The sequence below is a fragment of the Lactuca saligna genome, chromosome 8 (genome assembly GCF_052625555.1).
Source record: "Lactuca saligna cultivar CGN05327 chromosome 8, ASM5262555v1, whole genome shotgun sequence".
Taxonomy (NCBI): domain Eukaryota; kingdom Viridiplantae; phylum Streptophyta; class Magnoliopsida; order Asterales; family Asteraceae; genus Lactuca; species Lactuca saligna.
Window position 1 is genome coordinate 153,778,701 of NC_136424.1, and position 14,228 is coordinate 153,792,928.

Genomic DNA, 14,228 nt, shown 5'->3' on the forward strand with positions numbered 1-14,228 from the left:
CGATCCACCACTACCCATATCAAATCCACTCCACGTGCGGTCCTGGGAAGTTTGGTGATAAAATCCATGGTGATATCCTCCCATTTCCACACGGGAATGTCCAACGGCTGCATCTTGCCGTGAGGTCTCTGGTGCTCCGCCTTGACCTTCCGGCAGGTCAAGCATCTCTCAACGTACCAAGCGACATCCCGCTTCATGCAGGGCCACCAATAATCAGGTCGAAGATCTCGATACATCTTCGTCGCCCCTAGGTGGATAGAAAATCGAGACTTATGAGCCTCGTCCATCAATACCTGCCGTACTCCACCCCAGTACGGTACCTACACCCTACCATGAAGCGTCAACAAACCCCGACTATCATAATCAAACGATGCTACTCGACCCACTATTCTCTCACATTTCTGCCTCTCCTCCTTGAGGCCCTCCACCCGAGCCTCCTTGATCCGCTCCAACAGCGGAGTGATCACTATCATCCTCATGCACAGATCCCTGATAGGGGCCGCCGACACTTTGCGGCTTAGGGCGTCGGCCACCACGTTGGCCTTCCCTGGATGATAAAGGATCTGACAATCATAATCCTTTAATACGTCCAACCACCTCCTCTGCCTCATGTTCAGACTCGGCTGATCCATAAGATACCGCAAACTCTTGTGATCCGTGTATATAGTACAACGGACCCCATACAGGTAATGTCTCCAAATCTTGAGGGCAAACACAACTGCCCCCAGCTCCAAATCGTGGGTAGGATAATTAGCCTCGTGAGGCTTCAATTGTCTCGAGGCATAAGCTACCACATGGCCTCGTTGCATCAATACTGCTCCCATACCTGTGATCGAAGCATCACAATAGACTACGAAATCCTCTACTCCCTCTGGCAAGGTAAGAATCGGGGCCTCGCACAATCTCTGCCTGAGAGTCTCGAACGCCGCCTGCTGCTCAGGCCCCCAACGAAAAACCACCGACTTCTTGGTTAGTCGGGTGAGTGGCACTGCTATCTTGGAGAAGTCCTGAATAAATCTCCGATAATACCCTGCCAACCCTAGGAAGCTCCGAATTTCAGATGGAGACCTCGGGACCTCCCACTGCATCACGGCCTCAATCTTGGCCGGATCTACCAATATACCCTTCTGGTTGACGAGATGGCTAAGAAACTGCACCTCGCGCAACCAGAACTCACACTTGGAGAACTTTGCGAAAAGTCTCTCCCTCCTCAAAGTTTCCAACACCTCCCGTAGGTGCTCCTCGTGCTGCCCCTGAGTCTTGGAATATACCAAGATGTCATCTATGAATACTATCACCGACCGATCCAACATCGGTCTGCACACGCGGTTCATGAGATCCATGAACGCGGCTGGGGCATTGGTGAGCCCAAATGGCATCACCGCGAACTCATAGTGACCATACCGGGTCCTGAACGCAGTCTTCTGTACATCCTCATCTCTAACCCTCATCTGATGATATCCAGAGCGTAGATCGATCTTGGAGAACCATGACGCTCCCTGAAGCTGATCAAACAAATCATCTATCCTCGGAAGTGGGTAACGGTTCTTCACCGTTACTTTGTTCAACTCCCGATAGTCAATGCACATCCGATGTGACCCATCCTTCTTCCTCACAAATAAGATCGGCGCTCCCCAAGGCGAACTGCTCGGCTGAATGAAACCCTTGTCTAACAGCTCCTGAAGCTGTGTAGACAACTCCTGCATCTCAGGGGGAGCTAGCCGATATGGTGCTTTGGCTATCGGAGCCGCACCAGGAACTAGATCGATCCTGAACTCAACCTGTCTCTCTGGAGGTATCCCCGGCAAATCCTCGGGAAACACATCCGGGTACTCTCGAATAATAGGAACATCATCAATCGTCGTCTTGCCCTTCTCCCGGGCATCCAAGACGTATGCGATAAAACCGGCGCAACCCTGCTGAACATAGCGCCTCGCCCTTGCGGCGGAACAAAAGATCGGACCACGCTGTGGCCTCTCGCCCTGAATCACTAACTCTCCCCCACTGGGAGTGCGAACCCTCACTAGCTGAAGCTCACAATCAATCACCGCCCCATTGGGGCTTAGCCAATCCATGCCCACGATAACTTTATTCCCTCGCAGGGGAATGGGAACCAGGTCCACTGAAAACTGCTCATCGAATATCTGAAGAGAACACCCTTTGTGCACTCTGCCGACCCTCACGGTCCTATCATCTGCTATCTCAACCTCTAACGGACAATCCAGCTCCCCTGGATCTCTGCTAAATTTCTTGCTAAGCGCAAGCGATACAAATGATCGAGTAGCTCCCGAATTGAACAATACCAAAGCAGAAATGTCGTTCACCAAGAACGACCCTAAATAAAGCATATCATCAAGAAATATACAAACGATAACAATAATAATCAAAAGGTGAAGGAAAGATACCTACCCGTCACCACATCAGGAGTCGCTCGCGCCTCCTCTGCTGTCATCTGAAACGCCCGACTCTTTGCTGCTGGTGCATCAGATCGGCCCTGCCGGCCATCTGTAATACTCAAGGTGGCAGGGGCAGGCGCAACCACCTTCCCTGCTGCAGCTAGACTGGGACACTGGGACTTTTTATGTCCCCTCTGATTGCACTGAAAGCAAATCAGGTCTGATGCTGGAACCGCAGTAGCAGGGGCCGTACAATCCCTGCTCATATGCCCAATCCGACCGCACTTGTAGCAGCCGGAACTCCCTGCCTTGCACGCCCCCTCGTGCATCCTCCTACACTTGCCACACCGACCGTGGCTCTGCTGACTCCTGAGCGTGTGATCTGAAACCTTGGGCTTTTTGCCCACACTACCTGAACCCGAAACCGCCTCCGGTTTCCTCTTCCTCTCCATCTCGAGATCAATCTCCCTCTCCCTGGCTCTAGCAATCATGTCGTCCAGTGTTTTACAGCTGGACCGGCTCACAAACATGCGGATATCACTCCGCAACATCTCATGATAACGGGCCTTCTTCATCTCCTCATCGGCTGCATACTGAGGAACAAGAAGGGCCCTCTCCCTGAACTTGGCGGTGATCTCCGCCACTGACTCGGTAGTCTGAGTAAGATCCTGGAACTCCCTGGCTAGCTGCTGCACCTCAATGACCGATGCAAACTCCGCCCTGAACCTGGTAGAGAAATCAGTCCAGGTCATAGCATCCAACGCCGCATCATCCCCGATGGCGTGTCCGACCTCCTCCCACCAGTCTCGTGCCCTGTCCTTCAGAAGACAGGACGCCAATCTAACCTTGTCCCCCTCGGGACATCTGCTAGTGCGGAATGCGTTGGCCACATCCGCCAACCACCTGGTACTCGCTATGGGGTCCCATGCCCCATGATAGTTAGGAGCTCCGCACGCCCTGAACTCCCTGAATGTAAGAGTGCGCGACCCCATCACGGCCGCCATCTCAGCCCGGAAAGTACTCAGTCTCTCATCCATCATCTCCAAAATACCCTCCTTGATCGAACCGAAGATCACAGGAGTCTGCTCCAATATGATGCGGGTAACCTCAGAAGAAAGGAACTCTCTGGTCTGCTCATCCATCTGCCCGACCTCCGGGCCTGATCCCGATCCTGATCCCCCTCCGGCATCTGAGCTGCCGCCAGCTGGTCTCGGGCGCAAAACTACCATTCTGAAACATATCATAACAACATTGAAATATCTCAAGGGATCATGATACGACTACTAGCTTCCTGGTCTTGTCTTGGCCTTCCTTGATTCGAGTACGGATCCTCTGCTTTCAGTAGTATGGGCCCCTACTACCTTCCACATCTATCCGTACTTTCCTCAAGAACTGCCTTGACTCCACCAAGTCACTTCTACTACTGCCATTCTCTGCTACTCTCATCCTAGGCTTGCCCTAGAGAAACCTCAAGCTCAACACGACTGGTCCTCAGCTGCTGAAGGTTTCCTCATAACGCCAATTAGCCATTACCTAAACACCATCACATGTGATGAGGATCAGATAATCCTTCGAGTAAAAGACCCTTCCCTATAACGGTTGGACTCAAACAAGAGCTGCGCAATAGGGCCAGTTCCAGTACTCTGAGATTATTCAATCCTAGTCACGTGTGGTGTGACGTGTTCACCTAATGGCTAACTCCCATCACTCGGAACCCCACTAAGCACAAAGCAAGCAGCATTCGGACACGGAAAACAGACTCAGGCAAAACTATTCTTATAACAAGAACTGCACTAGCATAGAATGCTAAGCTCGTACTATCAGGCATAACCTAACAGGCTATCCTACTGCTGTCTATTCAATCCTAGCATGCAATACTCGTAAAGCTGTAACACATAAACAGGCACATAAGGCATTCTCCTAGATCCTTAGCCCTATACTAGCATGCTGTTCTACTGAAACTGAAACTGAACAATTAATTTATATGGGTAATTTGGGAGTACTTACTTGAGCTCGGCTGACCGCATGCACACACCTCTATCTTGTTAAAACAATTCTTTCTTTCTAAGTACTTTCAAAATTCCTTTTTATAAAACGTTTTTATTTTAATAAAATCTTTCATTTCCCTTAGTTTGAGTTCAGATACTCCCGGAAGTGTATCCGAATCCCTCAAACCAGGGCTCTGATAACAACTTGAAACGACCAAAAATACGACCCAAAAATTTTTGTTTTTAATATAATCAAAATTGTAATCAGAGTATCATATAATAAAACCATGCGTGATGTATTCCAAAACATAATAAAATACCGTGCGGAAAACTGTATCATACTACATCAAATCAAACAATTAAATCAATCCCAGGCTAAAGCTGAGGCGGTGGTGTGTGCGATGCCGTCATCCCGAGCTCTTCCCTTTGCTTGCGGAAGTACCTGAAACCAAAACTGAAACTGTAAGCACGAAGCTTAGTGAGCTCCCCCAAAATACCACATACCATACAATAACAATATCATATAAACACATATCGGGCCTTGCCCACTGCATCGGGACAAGCCCGGAAACTGCATCGGACCGAAGTCCGGAACTGACTGGGACCTTGTCCCCTGCATCGGACCAAGGTCCGGAACTAACTGCATCGGACCGCAGTCCGGAACTGACTGGGACCTTGTCCCCTGCATCGGACCCAAGTCCGGAACTAACTGCATCGGACCGAAGTCCGGAACTGGCTGCATCGGACCGAAGTCCGGAACTGACTGCATCGGACCGAAGTCCGGAACTGACTGCATCGGACCGAAGTCCGGAACTGAGCATAGTGTAACATATCATAACAACTAGCATGAACGCATATACTGCATACTACATCGGGCCGTAGCCAGGAACACATAATACATAACACTTAAAGCATAGCTCACAAATCCTGTCTGAGCCACGAAGGCATCAAACATACTAACTACTGCGTCGGATCAAGTCCGGAAACTACTGCTAACTGGACGGGCTGGCATTGTGGCCTTAGACCCGTTCCCACTGGAAGGAAACTCACCTCGTAAGCTAGCGGATGAGTGTGTGGCTCGGAAAGCTAACGGCTGCTGCTCCTGAATCTCCTCGGCTACAAATCCATAAACACACTCAATCAGTCACTAACACTACACTCGGGGTAAAATGACTCTTTTACCCTTGGTCAAAGTCAACTTACTCAGGGCTGACTCGCCGAGTCGGGATACCCAACTCGCCGAGTCCTAGACTCTCCTCTCAACTCTTACACGCTGATACTCGTCGAGTGTGGCATCGACTCGACAAGTGCCCTCTGGATCCAAGAACTCAGATGATCTTCATCCGACTCGCCGAGTCGGATGAACAGACTCGACGAGTTGTTCTTGATCCCCAAGAAGATTTCCTTGGACTCGCCGAGTTGTATGAACAAACTCGCCGAGTCCCTCCATCACTGAGTCTACCCTCAACTCGCTGAGTCCACTCCCTAAGTCACCTCGTCCACTCGACACTGATGAAACTGGAGAACTCGGGACTCGCGACCCGACTCGTCGAGTCGTTCTTCCGACTCGCCGAGTCGCCGCCATGCAACAGATTTTTACTCGATTTCTCTTGAATCCAGCACATGCAAATGATAGATCTGGGTCCAATAAGCTGTGTTACCACGTAAAGTTTCCAACTTTACTTGCACAACCTCATGAATAAGGGAAATAAGGCTAAAAGATGCACAACAAGAGTAGATCCATGGCTAATATGCAATGTAACATCAAAAAGACAGTAGATCTGGGCTCTACAACACCCCAAAACTCAGATCCAAAGGTATTTCGACTTATTAAGACATTCATGCAAACATAAAGCTTGGAACAAACATCAAATAGCTCTTAAAAGAGCTCTAATGGAAGTTTAAGCATATAACCAGAAGGGAACTCCGAAAATACCTCAATAAACTCAGATTTGACCCTGGATCTTTGCACTACAACTCGTTTCCTTGCTTCCTTCTTCTTCTCCTTCTTCACACCTTCACAAAAATGGCACTAAATCACTTATAAGCTCTCAAATGGGAGGATTAGGGTTTCTCACAGAGCTCTCAGGGTGAAAGTGGCGAGAATGAGGCTATAATGGGGTTTAAATAGTGGGCAAACCCGGGGATTTAGGGTTTCACCCAGACGGACGGACTCGCCGAGTCCCCGGCTCCCGCGTGCACAAATACGCGACCCAACTCGGCGAGTCAGGCTAGAACTCGCCGAGTCCCTCTTGAAAACTTAGACAATTGACAATTTATTAACATACCGAGAACGGGTCGTTACAATTCGTCCAACCTATTATTCCAAGGTGATCCATAGCCCAAATGCAATTATCTTATAATTACAGTTCCAGTCCCTTAAGTTTAATTAATCTCTTTTAGCCACAAAATTAATTATCAATTAATTCTTGACTAATATTAATTAAACAATATGATTTCTCCTTTAATATATTATTCTCATAATATATAAATAAATCATAATTAATCCTTTCTCTTCATAATTCATCCTATCAAGTTGCTTTGGTGAAGGCAACCCAAAAGGACCATGCACCATCGGGTCAAGTACATACCAAAATAGTTATGGACTTAAACACTAATCCAACAGTCTCCCACTTGATTCTAATAACTATTCTGCGTATGACTTCAGATCCTGATATGCAATCGTAGCTTTCAAAAACCGCTGTCAACTCTGATCCTATCAGAAGCGTGTCCTTTAGATAAGGGATCATATATTCCTCCATTCTAGATATCGTATAGACGTGAGACATGGATTTCAGTCATTCTCTCTATATTGTTTCCTGATTTCCGATTTATGACGACTGACAACAAACTACAATTGAACACATCAAATTAGTCCCGGCTTGGCCAAGCGCTTAGGTGTCATCACTAAATCATCGAGGGGCCCAAAGATATCGCTTTCATCCTACTTTGGATAAAAGGAACGGATAAACTTTGATTCAACGCTTGCTTGTACTCACTCACCGAATCACACACAACAATATGTTTTATAACACCAAGTTACTGGTGTGTTTACATATTATCAATGTGTAACCGACTCGCAAGATACAACTCACACATCTCGGTTTCAAGAATATAAGATGTTATCGTCTCACCAATCACTCGTGATAAAATCCATGAAGTGATCCAAGTGAGCGTGGGTTTAATCTAATGCTCAAATCATGTTCATAAGCACTCATGAACGTTGCAGAAAACATTTTCTTCTGTCTAATACACTTTAGACAATCCACACACCGATTCACGACAATCTTCATTCATACCTACTTACAAAATATGAATGATTGTGGTCCGTTCGAATAATTTGATTATTCTTAAATAATTAATTATTCAGGAAGTCAAAACATGCAAAGTGAAACACAAGAATAACACTAGTACCATATGACCCCAATCTCTGGGTATAAATAAAACATTTTATTTAATCACCATATTGATTACTTATTATTTGTTGTTTCGAGTAATCAACTTCTTACTTGAATTATTACTACACTTGTCCCATGCTCTTAGCATACACACAATGTTTACCTACGGTCCTTACTTTGTGAAATAGATCAAATGAGCACATTTCCAATCATACTCATTTCACAACTCCTAATCCTTATCACAAGTGTAAGAATATCAAATTCTGTCCACTTATAGAATATGTTAGATTCTAATATTTTATGCAATGATCCTTTCGTAATGTCACTACACCAAAGTCACAATGACTATTGCCAATGAAATTACAAAGTCCTCTATTGGAGATTGTTACAAGACAATTCCATAGACGTGATGTCTCTCACTCAAAGTACATTCCTTCGAACATCCTTTTGCATAAAATTTTCTAATCTAGACATAGACTCTCAATGTCCAACTCCCAATATGGAAACATTTCCATATTTTCCATATGACAACTCATTCTTAATAGAATCTTATCTATTCATAATAATGCCGATATGGTCCATTCAATACCATACTTCCAACTACTCACAAGCGACCAATCCTCAGCGAGCTTTGGATCGTCCTTTGATAGTTGTTTAATTATCTTAGTCAAAACTGATTCTTGTCCTTTTTCCCTCTAAATGCGCTAGACATTTGGAAAATTTTAGAATGGTCAAATACTATAGCATTTGCAATCAATCCTATACCCGAAGCATATGGAACACGATGCATAATGTCTTACATAAAGATACGATACTTTATCAATCTTCTGCCATAATATTTTATGGGTCACGTTCTCACAATTCGAACTATGAAGAGGGATGCCATAATCATAATCGAAATTTTGAGAACGCACTATGTATCATTGACTAAATTAACTAACATTCCACAACCTAAGCCTTTAGATTTGAAATGAAGTACAATATTCTATTCCTTCATTATAGCAAAAAAAATTTTTTTTAACCCTTACGACTTTGCAAAGTATTACTCTTGTTTTCTATAATTAATATTGCTAACTTGCAATACTTGCCTTAATAATCATACAAGCACAACATTTATGCTCGCACTATCATGATGATTATGATCATATAAGCATACTTATGCTCCCACTAGCTTTGGCATGTTTTAGAAAACAACTGAACTTCCAAAAAAAAAATACTTATTGAATTTCTAAAGTTCATATTTCTAATACCTAATGCTTTGATAATCCTTTATCAAAGATTCTTAAACTTATACACCTTTGCCTTAGATATCTCATATGTGTATCTAAACAATTCAGACTAATTGTCAAATCTCACAATTCGAATTATGGAAATGGATACCGTTACCATAATTGAATTCGAGAATACAATTTTCACAATCACTATCTTCTTAAAATCTATCTTAGTGAAAGCATTTCCTCACAGTCATTTTGATGAAGGATGGAATGTTATGACACTTAGATTCTATGGTGTATGTGTTCATATCCATGTGAATTTGTCAAAACCAAAGTTTGCGACAAATCCAAACTCATATGGACCGAACTTTCTCAATCTTGATTTCTTGCCTTATGGTAACATGGCTGCCCACCATGTCTTCCAAGTAGTTAAGCAGCTCACCCTTTCCTATCACTGTACCTTTCATTAATCAAAGTGCTTGCCTTTTATGCGTTCAAATCAGAACTCATAGAACTCACATGCATAATTAACTCAATTGGAACGACACAGAAACAAGATAATGTCAACACGATGGGTTGTAAACCTCAAGTCGTGTGCTAGTGATGATTGATAAGGTTTATTCTTGATTAGTTCTTGAAAATTTTCAAGAACATTAAGACTCCCACTGACTCCTTGACATATAATATTCTCTTGTCAATAAACATTTCTTGACAAACAAATATTTAAGAGTTAGTGTAGCTTTTATCATGACAAAACACTTCACAAAATTGGTCCTAGTTGGTCTTTGTATTATCCAAGACATCACAACTTTCCAATTTCAAATGTACAAGAATAAAAAAACTTTTTCAAATTCCACATTTAATGAATGATATAAAGCTTCTTTAGACATGTCACTCAATTTCATAATCTTAACTCTAAGACTTGTTTTTGGAACGAAGTATGATTGACTTCTTGATTTAACCATTTCTTCAATTCTAGATCCCTCTTCTTAGACATACAATTTCACTAAGACTCACTTAGAAGGTCAATTGAGATATGGTTCTTAATCATTAAGACCTATCATAAAACATAATAAAAGGTACTCTCCCTTCTTCTTAGAATAGAGATTTTTTTTTTTAATCTTTTTGCCTACTTGATTCTTTTTATTTGTTCTGCTATTGATTGAAACTCTTTCAATCAACTCAGAATTACACTTAATCTTATAAGTATAATCATATTTACTAAACCTTTAGTAAATCATGACGAATATCTTTGTCACTCTTATGGTACACTTGATCAACACACAACTGTGTGTACTCCTAGTCCTTCACTTGACACTTTGTCAACGAATTAGTCTAATTTCCAAATACGAAATTTGTCATTCATCATGCAACCAAGTTGTATGATTCTAAGTTTCTGTCCAATTGAAACTTGGGCAATGAGAAAGTTTCCCTATTTGGTAAATTCTTGACCTTTCCACAAATAACATAATTAAGAATCAAATCCATTATTACTAATAATAGAAACTTACAAACATCAATTTTTAATACAGGCCATTGCAAGGATAAATAAATAATATAAATCAAAATTTATTTTATTGTGGAAAAATTTGTCCTTACAATGCAATTCAATTGAAAAACTATGTTAATACATATTTCTTAGCAATCTTATTCTAACTCCAAGTAGTAGCTCAAGATTCTAATCCATTTCTTCACGATTAGATTCCGCTCACTTCTTCCCTTAAGCTTCCTCTCCTTTCTTCGATCCTACAAAACATCGAAATGTAATCTTATCACATCATGTATTAAGAATCTAGAATAGGAACTTAAAAGAGTTAGTTAATGGATTTTACCTAAAGTGGAGCCATACATTTTGACTCTCCCATATCTTAGATCTCTTAGGTAAATAGGGCAGCTTCGTCTCCAATGCCCCTTCTCTTGGCAATAAAAGCAAATTGACTCTCTTGGAACAGCACACGGGACTACTTCTGACTTTGCCTTTCTCTTATGATCAAACTTTTTGATCATGGCATGCCTTTTGTTGTCATTTCCTATATCCATAGAGGTCTGGAAGGCAGATCCACGAATCAACTTTTTGTTTTTCCAGTGCGCCAAATCATTGTTGATTCAGTAGCAATAAGTATATTGGTGAGATCGATGAGGTTTACGTCGTGGTTCATCATATAGTACTCTCTTACAAACTCACTATATGAGTCAGGAAGTGACTGAAGAACCCAGTCAACAGCCAGCTCCTTACAGACAACAGATCCCAACATTCTTAACCTATCAATGTGTGACTTCATTTCTAGGATGTGTGCACACACTGACTTTCCTTCTTCATGTCTACTTGCCAAAAGGGCTTGAGTGAGCTTGAACTTTTCAAGCCTTCGAACTTGTGGGTTAGGGAGAATAATTGGAGGAGGTGGAGGAAGTGAAGCATGATCTCTTGTTCCCCGATCGAATCGTGGAATATCATCTTCATGTGGAAAGCTTGTTCCACGGGATTTGGGAAGACCATAGTTGTCATACTTTGATATCTACAAAAAGGGAGAAAAAATTCAAGTTAAGTTGATTAATTGAGTCCTTAATAAATCACCCAAATGAGATATTAAGACTAGGACCCAACACAATACTCTACAACTTGGGAGAGGGATGCTGTAACCCAAATTGCAGAACATTTGAAGGTAAGTGAATGACGATTCACTAATTTCCACCATGAAAAACGAAACAAAATTAAGTTTTAAATCTATTGAAAATTCCTAGATCTTTTGAGATTCATTGAACTTTTCAATGGCATGTTTAAATCTCGATATGCCCCTCGATTTGTGACTAGGATGTCGAGGATCACAAAACGTGGTGTGAATAACCATGCAAACTTACATGGTGCCCCCCAAATGTTACAGTCACCTATTCGATGTGCCGATTAACCACACACGCTCCACCAAACTATGACAAACATTAAGTCACCCTTTACCACCTTTGCTTACAACCATTTAGTGTGTCGGTTAACCACACACGCTCCACTAACGTCTTCGCAAGGGCACAAAGTGTAATTTCGTGGAATTGCATCAATTCACTTTTGCCTAAAGTAACTAAGATTAGGAATTTTGTAAAAGCATTTAGTTACTTTTGTATTTCATTATACCTATAATGGAAGGTTTCTGTCCTATCCTACCCATTCGGCTAGCGGCCCTCCACTAGTCAAGAGTGCGGTGGGTAAGAGTAGATACCCATTCAATCACCATTTTATAGGCAATTTCCTTAAACACCCCTTATAGACCAGCTTCGTGAACGAGGCCTACTAACGGTAAAACTGACGGTTTACTCATACATATATATAATACTAGACTTTTAATGTTATATATAGTATAGGGTGTCTTTTAAACTTTTAAAGTATTAGGTGGTCAAATTTAATAATTATACTTTTAATTTAATTAAATTGTAAACAAAAACTTTATGGATTCATTAAATCTCTTTTAATTATACATTTTAATTAATTAATAAAACCATAAGGGTGTGAATTGAACTTTTCAAAACAATACTAGGGTTTTAGAATTTAACATTTCTAAATTAAACTTCTAATCAACTTTTAAATTCTAAAACTTGACGGCAAGTTTTGAAACATTTCAAAACATTTGGGTTTAACTTATTTAAATTTAAAAAAAAAAAAAAAACTTTTAAGTTCAAATTTAAACTATAAAACCTAAAGGGATTAATTTGAAACTTTTCCAAACTTTATCAAGAATATTCTAGATCACATAATTCAAATAAGGCAATTAACAATTAATTTGTGGTTATCTAATTAGATCTAGTTCAAATTCTTGCAAGATAATGATCAAACAATTCAAATAATTTAACATTTATCAAATAAGGTAACAATTATCTAATTAGATGACCAAAATCTTTTATTTTGACAAAGATAATCATAAGGAATCAATAAAATTCGTATTTTATTAATTTTAAACAATTAAGGCAATTATCTTAAGTCCAAACAGGTAAAAATCCCGAAATCTGCTCTAACTGACGCTCGAACTCGCCAAGTTCCTCTATGGACTCGCCGAGTCCACATTGGAACTCAACGATTTCATCAGTCAAGGAGCCAAAAAATTGATTTTTACAAGAATGAATGTACTAGGCATCAATACAATAGAAACCAATCAAGGCTCTGATACCACTAATGGGTTTTAGCCATAAGAACATCCTGTATGCTCATGCAAACCCTAATGCTTGGATCTAGGTTTCTCTATTGTACATGCAATTCATCCAAGACTTTAAACCCTAGATCTAGCATACTATTAAACATATTAACATAAGAATGGGGTTTAGATCTTACCTTGATTGTTATGTAGCAATAACAATCTCAAATCCTCCTTGTAATGGTTTTAGAAAGCTTAGAGTCACAAGTGTCACTCCTCTAATGGCTCACAAACACCAAGAGCAAGAGGATGAAGAATAAGGAGAGAGGAGGCTGCCCAAAAACGTCCAGAAACCCTAGTGGAACTCTTAGCCACGTTTTTGGGTTTTAAGGGTACTATATATACATGTAGGCTATTAGGGTTTTCAACTAGGAAACCCTAATTTGACTGCTTAAGCCCTAAGCAGCCCATGGACCCTTTTAGAATATCCCTTGGACAATTTCTCATGGGTTTCCCCATAGAATTCGTCCAACCTATTATTCCAAGGTGAACCATAGCCCAAATGCAATTATCTTATAATTACAATTACAGTCCCTTAAGTATAATTAATCTCTTTTAGCCACAAAATTAATTATCAATTAATTCTTGATTAATATTAATTAAACAATATGATTTCTCCTTTAATATATTATTCTCATAATATATTAATAAATCATAATTAATCCGTTCTCCTCATAATTCATCTTATCAAGTTGCTTTGGTGAAGGCAACCCAAAAGGACCATGCACCATCGGGTCAAGTACATACCAAAATAGTTATGGACATAGACACTAATCCAACTGTTTCCTCAACCATATATGTCCTAGAGGAAACCATGAGGGGGATGGAGTACAGCGAATGAACACTCTTGGTTTATTAACACCTACAGGTTGCGAACTTGCTAATGTTTCCTACTGGACTGTCTAGAAAGTCTGTGGTCGTAATCCAAACTCCGCTAGATGACTGGATCTCAAAACTCATCAAGGCCTCTCATCACTTTTATTTTATCACACATCACTATCTACCCATGTTTTACCCAACATATTTGTAGATAAAAAATACATATATAGTTTAAAAC